Below are 7,479 nucleotides of genomic sequence, written 5' to 3'. Positions count from 1 at the left end.
CTTGGAGATGAAGCAGCCTCTTTGTGGGGCTTGACAGGGGCGGACAGCCAGAGGGGAACCTCAGAGCCATTTAACATGCCACTTTGGGGCCCTCGCCTCCCTTTTGGAGACTGGCAGAGACAGAGAAAACCTATATTCCTCACACATCCAGTCCCCTTCCCCTGGAGGAGCCCTACCCTATACCCAGCATCTCTCATTTCCACTGGAGTTTCTAGAGGTCAGTTTACTTAATTCTCACCATGGCCCACAGGGGAGAGGAGTTTAGAGAAGCATTCTGACACCCCTTGTTTGGAAGCAAAAAAACACCAGCCTCAAGGGAAGGGGCCTGGAATTCATTCATTTGAGAACTACTTGTTCTGCCTCTGCTGTTTTGCCGGGGAGAGGGACGCAGCTGCAAACAGGCTCAGCCACGGACATAAACTGAGCTCCCGATATCACAGACTCAAAGTCCTTTGCAGCCATTGACTCGGTCTCCTGGCTTCTGTCATCAGCCCCCATTTCAAAGACGGGGAGACTGAGACCAAGAAAGGTAAGCGCATCACCAAGGTGGAAAGTAGCTACAATCAGAACCGAGGTTTCAGATCCCAGAGTCTGTGCTGTTTTCTCGGCTAAAAATAAGCAACAAAACCAGAAACTTTATTATGAAGCTAATACAACAAGCCAGGGTTTCCAAGCCTCGGAACTAGTGATACTCGTGGGGTAATTCTCGGTCAAGGGGGGCGATCTGCGCCAGATGCCGGGAGCAAGGGGTTATTAGAATAAGAAGTCAGTCTGTCCCACCTCAAATCCTGTTCCTTTTTGGAAAAGCCTCTTAAAGTTTTTAGCTGTTTCTTCTCTGACTTGCCTTACCATCCCTAAATAATAATTCTCTCCTGGATGTGTCAGCCTTATATACATCATAGATTCTTTTTTTTCTGATAGAGATAAGGATTTCACTCATTTTCCCCTCTCTTCCTCCCCATACACATATTTTTAGTTCTTCTATTGGTTAACTTTGTGGCAATAAGTGACAGACTTTACGTTGTGATGGCTTGTTTCAGAGGGTATATATCTGGTTTCTTTTTTTTTAAGATTTTATTTATTTATTTGACAGAGAGAGATCACAAGTAGGCAGAGAGGCAGGCAGAGAGAGAGAGGAAACAGGCTCCCCGCTGAGCAGAGAGCCCTATGCGGAGCTCGATCCTAGGACTCTGGGATCATGACCTGAGCTGAAGGCAGAGGCTTTAACCCACTGAGCCACCCAGGCACCCCAGTAAATAAAATCTTTTTTTTTATTTTTATTTTTTTAATTTTTTTTTAGATTTTATTTTATTTGATAGACAGAGATCACAAGTAGACAGAGAGGCAGGCAGAGAGAGAGGAAGGGAAGCAGGCTCCCCACTAAGCAGAGAGCCCGATGTGGGGCTCGATCCCAGGACCCTGGGATCATGACCTGAGCCGAAGGCAGAGGCTTTAACCCGCTGAGCCACCCAGGCGCCCCTAAATAAAATCTTTTTAAAAAATAAAGATTTTATTTATTTATTTGAGAGAGAGAGCATGGGGGGTGGGGGACAGAGGGAGAGGGAAAAGCAGATTCCCTCCCACTGAACAAGGAGTCCAATGAGGGGCTTGATCCCAGGACCCTGGGACCATGACCTAGGCCAAAGACAGACACTTAAGCAAATGAGACACCCAGTGCCACCGAAGATTTTATTTTTTTTTATTTTTTTTTAAAGATTTTATTTATTTATTTGACGGAGAGAAATCACAAGTAAGCAGAGAGGCAGGCAGAGAGAGAGGAGGAAGCAGGCTCCCTGCTGAGCAGAAAGCCCGATGTGGGGCTCGAACCCAGGACCTGGGATCATGACCTGAGCCGAAGGCAGCGGCTTAACCCACTGAGCCACCCAGGCGCCCCAGATTTTATTTTTTTAAAGTCATCTTTATACCCAATGTGGGGTTCAAACTTGCAACCCTGAGAACAAGAGTCACATGCTCCCTGAAAGTGAGCCAGCTGGGTGCCCAGGACACATGTTTCCGCATCTCTTGGGCATATACTTAGGAGTGGCATTTCTGGATCCTGTTTATCCTTTTGGGAAATGAGATAGCATCTCTGGACTTTGTATTGTAGGATAGACACGTTGGACCCACTGATCAACAATTCAGTTCATGGAAGGGCCCTTCAGAAGGAGTGGCACGGAAGGTACGGGCCATGGCCCCGTTCAGATCTCACTCCTATATTTGCTGATGAATTCATGTCACTTTACCCAGGGTCTCCCATGGGCTGGACCTAGAGATCTAGAGACTGTAGAATCAGAGACAAGTCTGCTAAGCCCCTAAGCTCGAGAAGGTCCTCTACCCTTAACTTCCCCTGCGGTCAGCAGAACTCTAAAATAACCCCCAATGTTCCCCCTGCCCCCAGGCATACACATCCTTTAGAATTGCCTCCCCTTGGGGTGCCTGGGTGGCTCAGTCGTTAAGCGTCTGCCTTCAGCTCAGATCATGATCTCAGGGTCCCAGGATTGAGCCCCGCATCAGGCTCCCTGCTCAGTGGGGAGCCTGCTTCTCCCTCTCCCACTCCCCCTGCTTGTGTTCCCTCTCTCACTGTGTCTTTCTCTGCCAAATAAATAAATAAAATCTTTTAAAAAAAGAAAAAAGAATGGCCTCCCCTTGAGTATGGGCAAGCTTGTGAATAGAGTGAGGCGTCATTCCCATGAGTAGATTACATTATACTGCAAGGTGAGGGGATGCCGATGTAATTAAAGTCCCTAATCAACTGACTCGTAGTTAATCCAAAGGGAGGGTATCCGGGGTGGGCCCGACCTAATCAGGCGATCTCTTTGAAAAGGGTGAAGAAGTGGCAGAGACTCAGAGCAAGATTCTCCTGCCCTGCTGTTACGGAGGGCCACACGCTACACACCTGAGGATGGCATCTGCTGGACCACCAGCAAGAACACAGGAACAGCGTCTGTCATCCCAGGGAAATGAGCTCTATCTCTCTCCGAGGGAGCGTGAGAGAGGACCTCTCCTTAACGGAACTTCCGGATGAGGATGCTGCCAGCCGGCTTCTGGACTGCAGCCTTGGGAAACCACGAGCAGGGACCCCGTGCACTGTGCTGGCTTCCTCAGCCACGGAAAGTGTGAGATAATAAACACGTGCTGCTTTAGGCCACGGCGTCTCTGGGCATTTGTTACAGCGGCCAGTAACTGATAGATTCTGGAAATGACATCGCACCATGAAGGTCACACAGAGGCTGTTCAGTCAAGGGTGCGTCCATGTCCGCTCTCCATGCCTCCCTCTCACTCCACAACCAGTCAGTCAGTCCCCGTGTGCAGACTCCTCTCTCTCCAGGATCACCTTCATATCCATCCCCTTCTCTCTGTCCTGCTCTTGTCTGGACTGTCCCACCAGCCAATGGATGCCACCAGTCTCCCTTCAGCCCGATTCTCCTTTGGCCCCTAAAGACTCCCTAACACTCAGAGCGGACCCTTTCCCTCCTCTGCTCAAAATTCTCCTATGGCTCCCTATTGCCCTCAGGAGAAAATACAAGCTCTTCACCTGTGTCCTTTGCCAGGAGTGCCAGTCTTGTCTTATGCCATCTCCATGGCTGCCTCCTGGAGCCTGGAGTGGTTTCCCCCACTCTGCTCAACTCCTTCACACTTCTGAAGTTCCTGAGTGTGGCTCCCTCACCTGGAACCCCTTTCCATCTCTTCCATCTCTTGGAATCTTCTTCTGTCTCCCACATGAAGACTCAACTGAAATGCTTCCTCTGGGAAGCATTCCCCGACCTCCCAAGGCTGCATCGGAGGAAATAGCTGCACTTCCCCCATGCCCTGTCGTGCCCCCATTAGAGTAGGGTGACCACCCGGCATTGTGACCGGCATGTCAGTCTGTCCCCCCCAGCAGAGTGGGGGCTGGTGCTCCTCACTCTCCTCCAGTGCCTGGTTTTGGTAAATGGGAAGGCTCATTCTGCAGGTGCTGCACGGACGGACGGACAGACAGATGCAGGAAGGAGTGAAAGACTCGGGGAACAAGGGGATACATATTCTAGGGTCCTCTGGCAGCCACTTACAACCTCCCATCCCTGTCCAACCCCTCTCCCGCCTCATATCCTGAGTGTGCGTTCTCCCAGGTGTTTGAGTGTATCTTGTCAACAACAGCTGGGGCCTTTGTGTTTTCTCAAGAGGAACAGAGTGGTGGTGGCGTGTTTTCCCGCTGTACCAGGAAGAGAAGATCAGCGTTTCTAAAATGTCCTCATTCAGGGTGAAGTGGAAATATTCCAGTGCTGAGGAATCAGGCGGCCTGAGTTCTAATCCTTGCTTTTCCTTGCCTCCTCAAGGGACCCCAGAACCAAATCCCTGTGCTCTGGGCACTTTGTGCTCTTGTCTGTAAAGGGGATGGGGAGGGGGGCAGTGATCTCGCTCCAGATGGGATGTCCTGGGATGATGACTCAAAGTCACACATCCAAGGAATTCTGGCAGGGTTTTGGGGTGTCTGTGAAGCTCTGAACATTGCCTCTGAAATTTTGTGAATGTGGGTACTCTTCTCTGGAGGCTCATAGCTTTCATCCGGTTCTTGAAGGGACCCCTAATCTCCTACAAGTTAAGATTCACTGTCTATTGACAGACTGAACAAAATCTCATTTGTGTCAGTAAAAATAAAAATTAAAAAAAAAAAAAGCAAGGGAGAGTACATGAATGCAAAGTTATTGTCCAACGCAGGTTTCCTCAACCTGAGCACTAGTCACATGTCGGACCAGATCATTCTTTGTGGTGGCATCAGAGAGCATCCAGTAGGTACCATTCCCTGGCTGCTACCCACCAGAGGCCAACAGCATCCCCCCAACTGTGACACACCCAAAGCTGTCCACCCCCCGGGGGTGGGGGTTTGGGATCAGTGAGAAGATGAAAGGCACTTTTTTCTTTTGGTCCTCTGCTGCTTAAATTTGAAATTCATGACTAAGCATTAAACGTATAATAAAAATGAGTTTAGGGGGTGCCTGGGTGGCTCAGTTGGTTAAGTGACTGCCTTCGGCTCAGTTCATGATCCTGGAGTCCTGGGATCGAGTCCAGCATCCAGCTCCCTGCTCAGCGGGGAGCCTGCTTCTCCTTCTGATCTTTCCCCTCTCATGCTTTCTCTCCTTCTCTCTCTTTGAAATAAATAAATAAAATAAAACTAAATTTAAAAAACGAGTTATTGCTAAAGTAAGTTACCTCCATTCAAGGGACACACACAGCTGTTAAAAAAAATGGGGAGAATCTCTACATTTGAAAAACAGCAGAGAGGCTTAACATGTTTGCTCTCAGGACCCCTCTATGGGCTTAAAAATGCCAAGGGGGGGCGGCCTGCGTGGCTCAGTGGGTTGAAGCCTCTGCCTTCAGCTCAGGTCATGATCCCAGGGTCCTTGGATTGAGCCCCTCATCCAGCTCTCTGCTCAGTGGGGAGCCTGCTTCTCCCTCTCTCTGTCTGCCTCTCTGCTTACTTGTGATCTCTGCCTGTCAAATAAATAAATAAAATCTTTTAAAAAAAATGCCAAGGGACCTTCAAAAGCGTTTGTTTCTGCGTGTTATGTCTGTGGGCACATAACATATTCAAAATTCAAATGGGGGAGACTTAACAACCTGTATTAATTTCAGTAAGATAATAAAATCATTGAATGTTTATCTAGACAACTTATTTTAGGGAAAATAATTGTATTTTCCCAAGTGCACACAAAAATACAGTGGTGTTGGCTTATATTTTTGAGAATCTATACAGTGTTTGGTCTACCAGAAGAAAGTGGGGTTCTCATATCTCCTTCTGCATTCAGTTTATTCTGATAGCACCCGTTGTGTAGATACAAAAAGACCCTGGACCCTATACACACATGAGAGACTGAAAGTGACAACGGCAGACCATATCTCAGTATTCTTATAAAAGTGGTTTTGACCTCATGGACCCCTTCATCAGGTCTCAGGGAGGCCCCAGGGTCCCTCTGCCACACTTTGAAAACTACTAACATGTGTGGTATTATTCTGTAAATTAACTGAGCGGGTAATGTGGTGTAAGAATGGTGATAGTTGGGGCACCTGGCTGGTTCCGTCAGTAGATCGTGTGACTCTCAACCACAGGGCTTGGAGTTCAGGCTGAAGCTGCTTTTTTTTTTTTTTAAGATTTTGTTTATTTATTTGACAGACATATCACAAGTAGGCAGAGAGGCAGGTGGGAGGCAGGGGGAGCAGGCTCCCTGCTGAGCAGAGAGCCCTATGGGGGGCTCGATTCCAGGACCCTGGGAACATGACCTGAGCCGAAGGCAGAGGCTTAACCCACTGAGCCGCCAGGTGCCCCAAGCTGGAGCCTTCTTAAAACAAATAAAACGATGATAGGTAAACAGATGGAACCTTGTGGCTCAACATACTCAGAGTATACAGCTTAGTGGTTAAGTGCGATCAGTTCAGGAAACCCCCACGTTTCAAATCTTAGCTTGACCGCTTACAAGCTGTGGGACCAGGAAAAGGTTACTTTACCTCTCTGCACCTCCAGAATCTCATTTTATAAAAATGGGATGAAAAGAAAAGCACCAGCTTCCCTGGGTTATTGGATGCAAAGTGGCTGGCACATAGGAAGCAGTCAATAAATTATGCAATTAATTTATGCAAACTGTCGTTATTAAGTGTCCTTGAAAAACAATAAGGTAGCATTATATAACTGATACTGAATACTCTTCGTAATACATGGCCGTGTGAAACTGGGAGGGGCAGAACTCTGTGTACACAATGATAAATGCCGTGTCAAAACGACCATGTATGCACTACATATTCAGCTGTGTGTGGATTTAAATGCGCGTGCCTGGGGGCTCCTGGGTGGCTCAGTGGGTTAAAGCCTCTGCCTTCGGCTCAGGTCATGATCCCAGGGTCCTGGGATTGAGCCCCGCATCAGGCTCCCTGCTCAGCAGGGAATCTGCTTGTCCCTCTGCTCCTCCCCCAACTTGTTCCTTCTCATTCTCTGTCTCTCTCTCTCAAATAAATAAATTAATTTACAAATAAATAAAGAAAAAGAAGTCTTTAATCTTTTAAGATCCCATTCCATTTTCAAAAATGTAAAAAACAAAACAACCAAACCAAACAAAAACAAAAATCTTGGTCAGTCCTTTTTTTCTAAAGAAGAACTTAAACTTTAGGACATTAGGTTGTTAAGTTTTGGACAAAATGAGCAAATATCCAGCAAACATCTGGCACTTGCTCCAAAACTGCCATTTCTGCAGACAAGACAGACAGCACCAATCGACAGGGATGGCAGACAGCACCAATCAACCCAACCAATGGGGACATCCCTTCCCACTGAGCAGACAGATATTCAAAATCGCTCTGGACACCATGTTCCAGGCAGCCAGTAGGAATTAATTCCTCTTGACAAAGGAGCTGAAACCTCTTTGCCAACCCAGATCTCAAACATGACCTCCAGAAATTCCTGAAACCATTGGAAATGACTCAGAATATTTCCCTCAGGGAATCTGATCCTGC

This window comes from Lutra lutra, chromosome 17, assembly GCF_902655055.1.
Source record: "Lutra lutra chromosome 17, mLutLut1.2, whole genome shotgun sequence".
NCBI lineage: Eukaryota > Metazoa > Chordata > Mammalia > Carnivora > Mustelidae > Lutra > Lutra lutra.
This window is presented reverse-complemented; position numbering follows the sequence as displayed.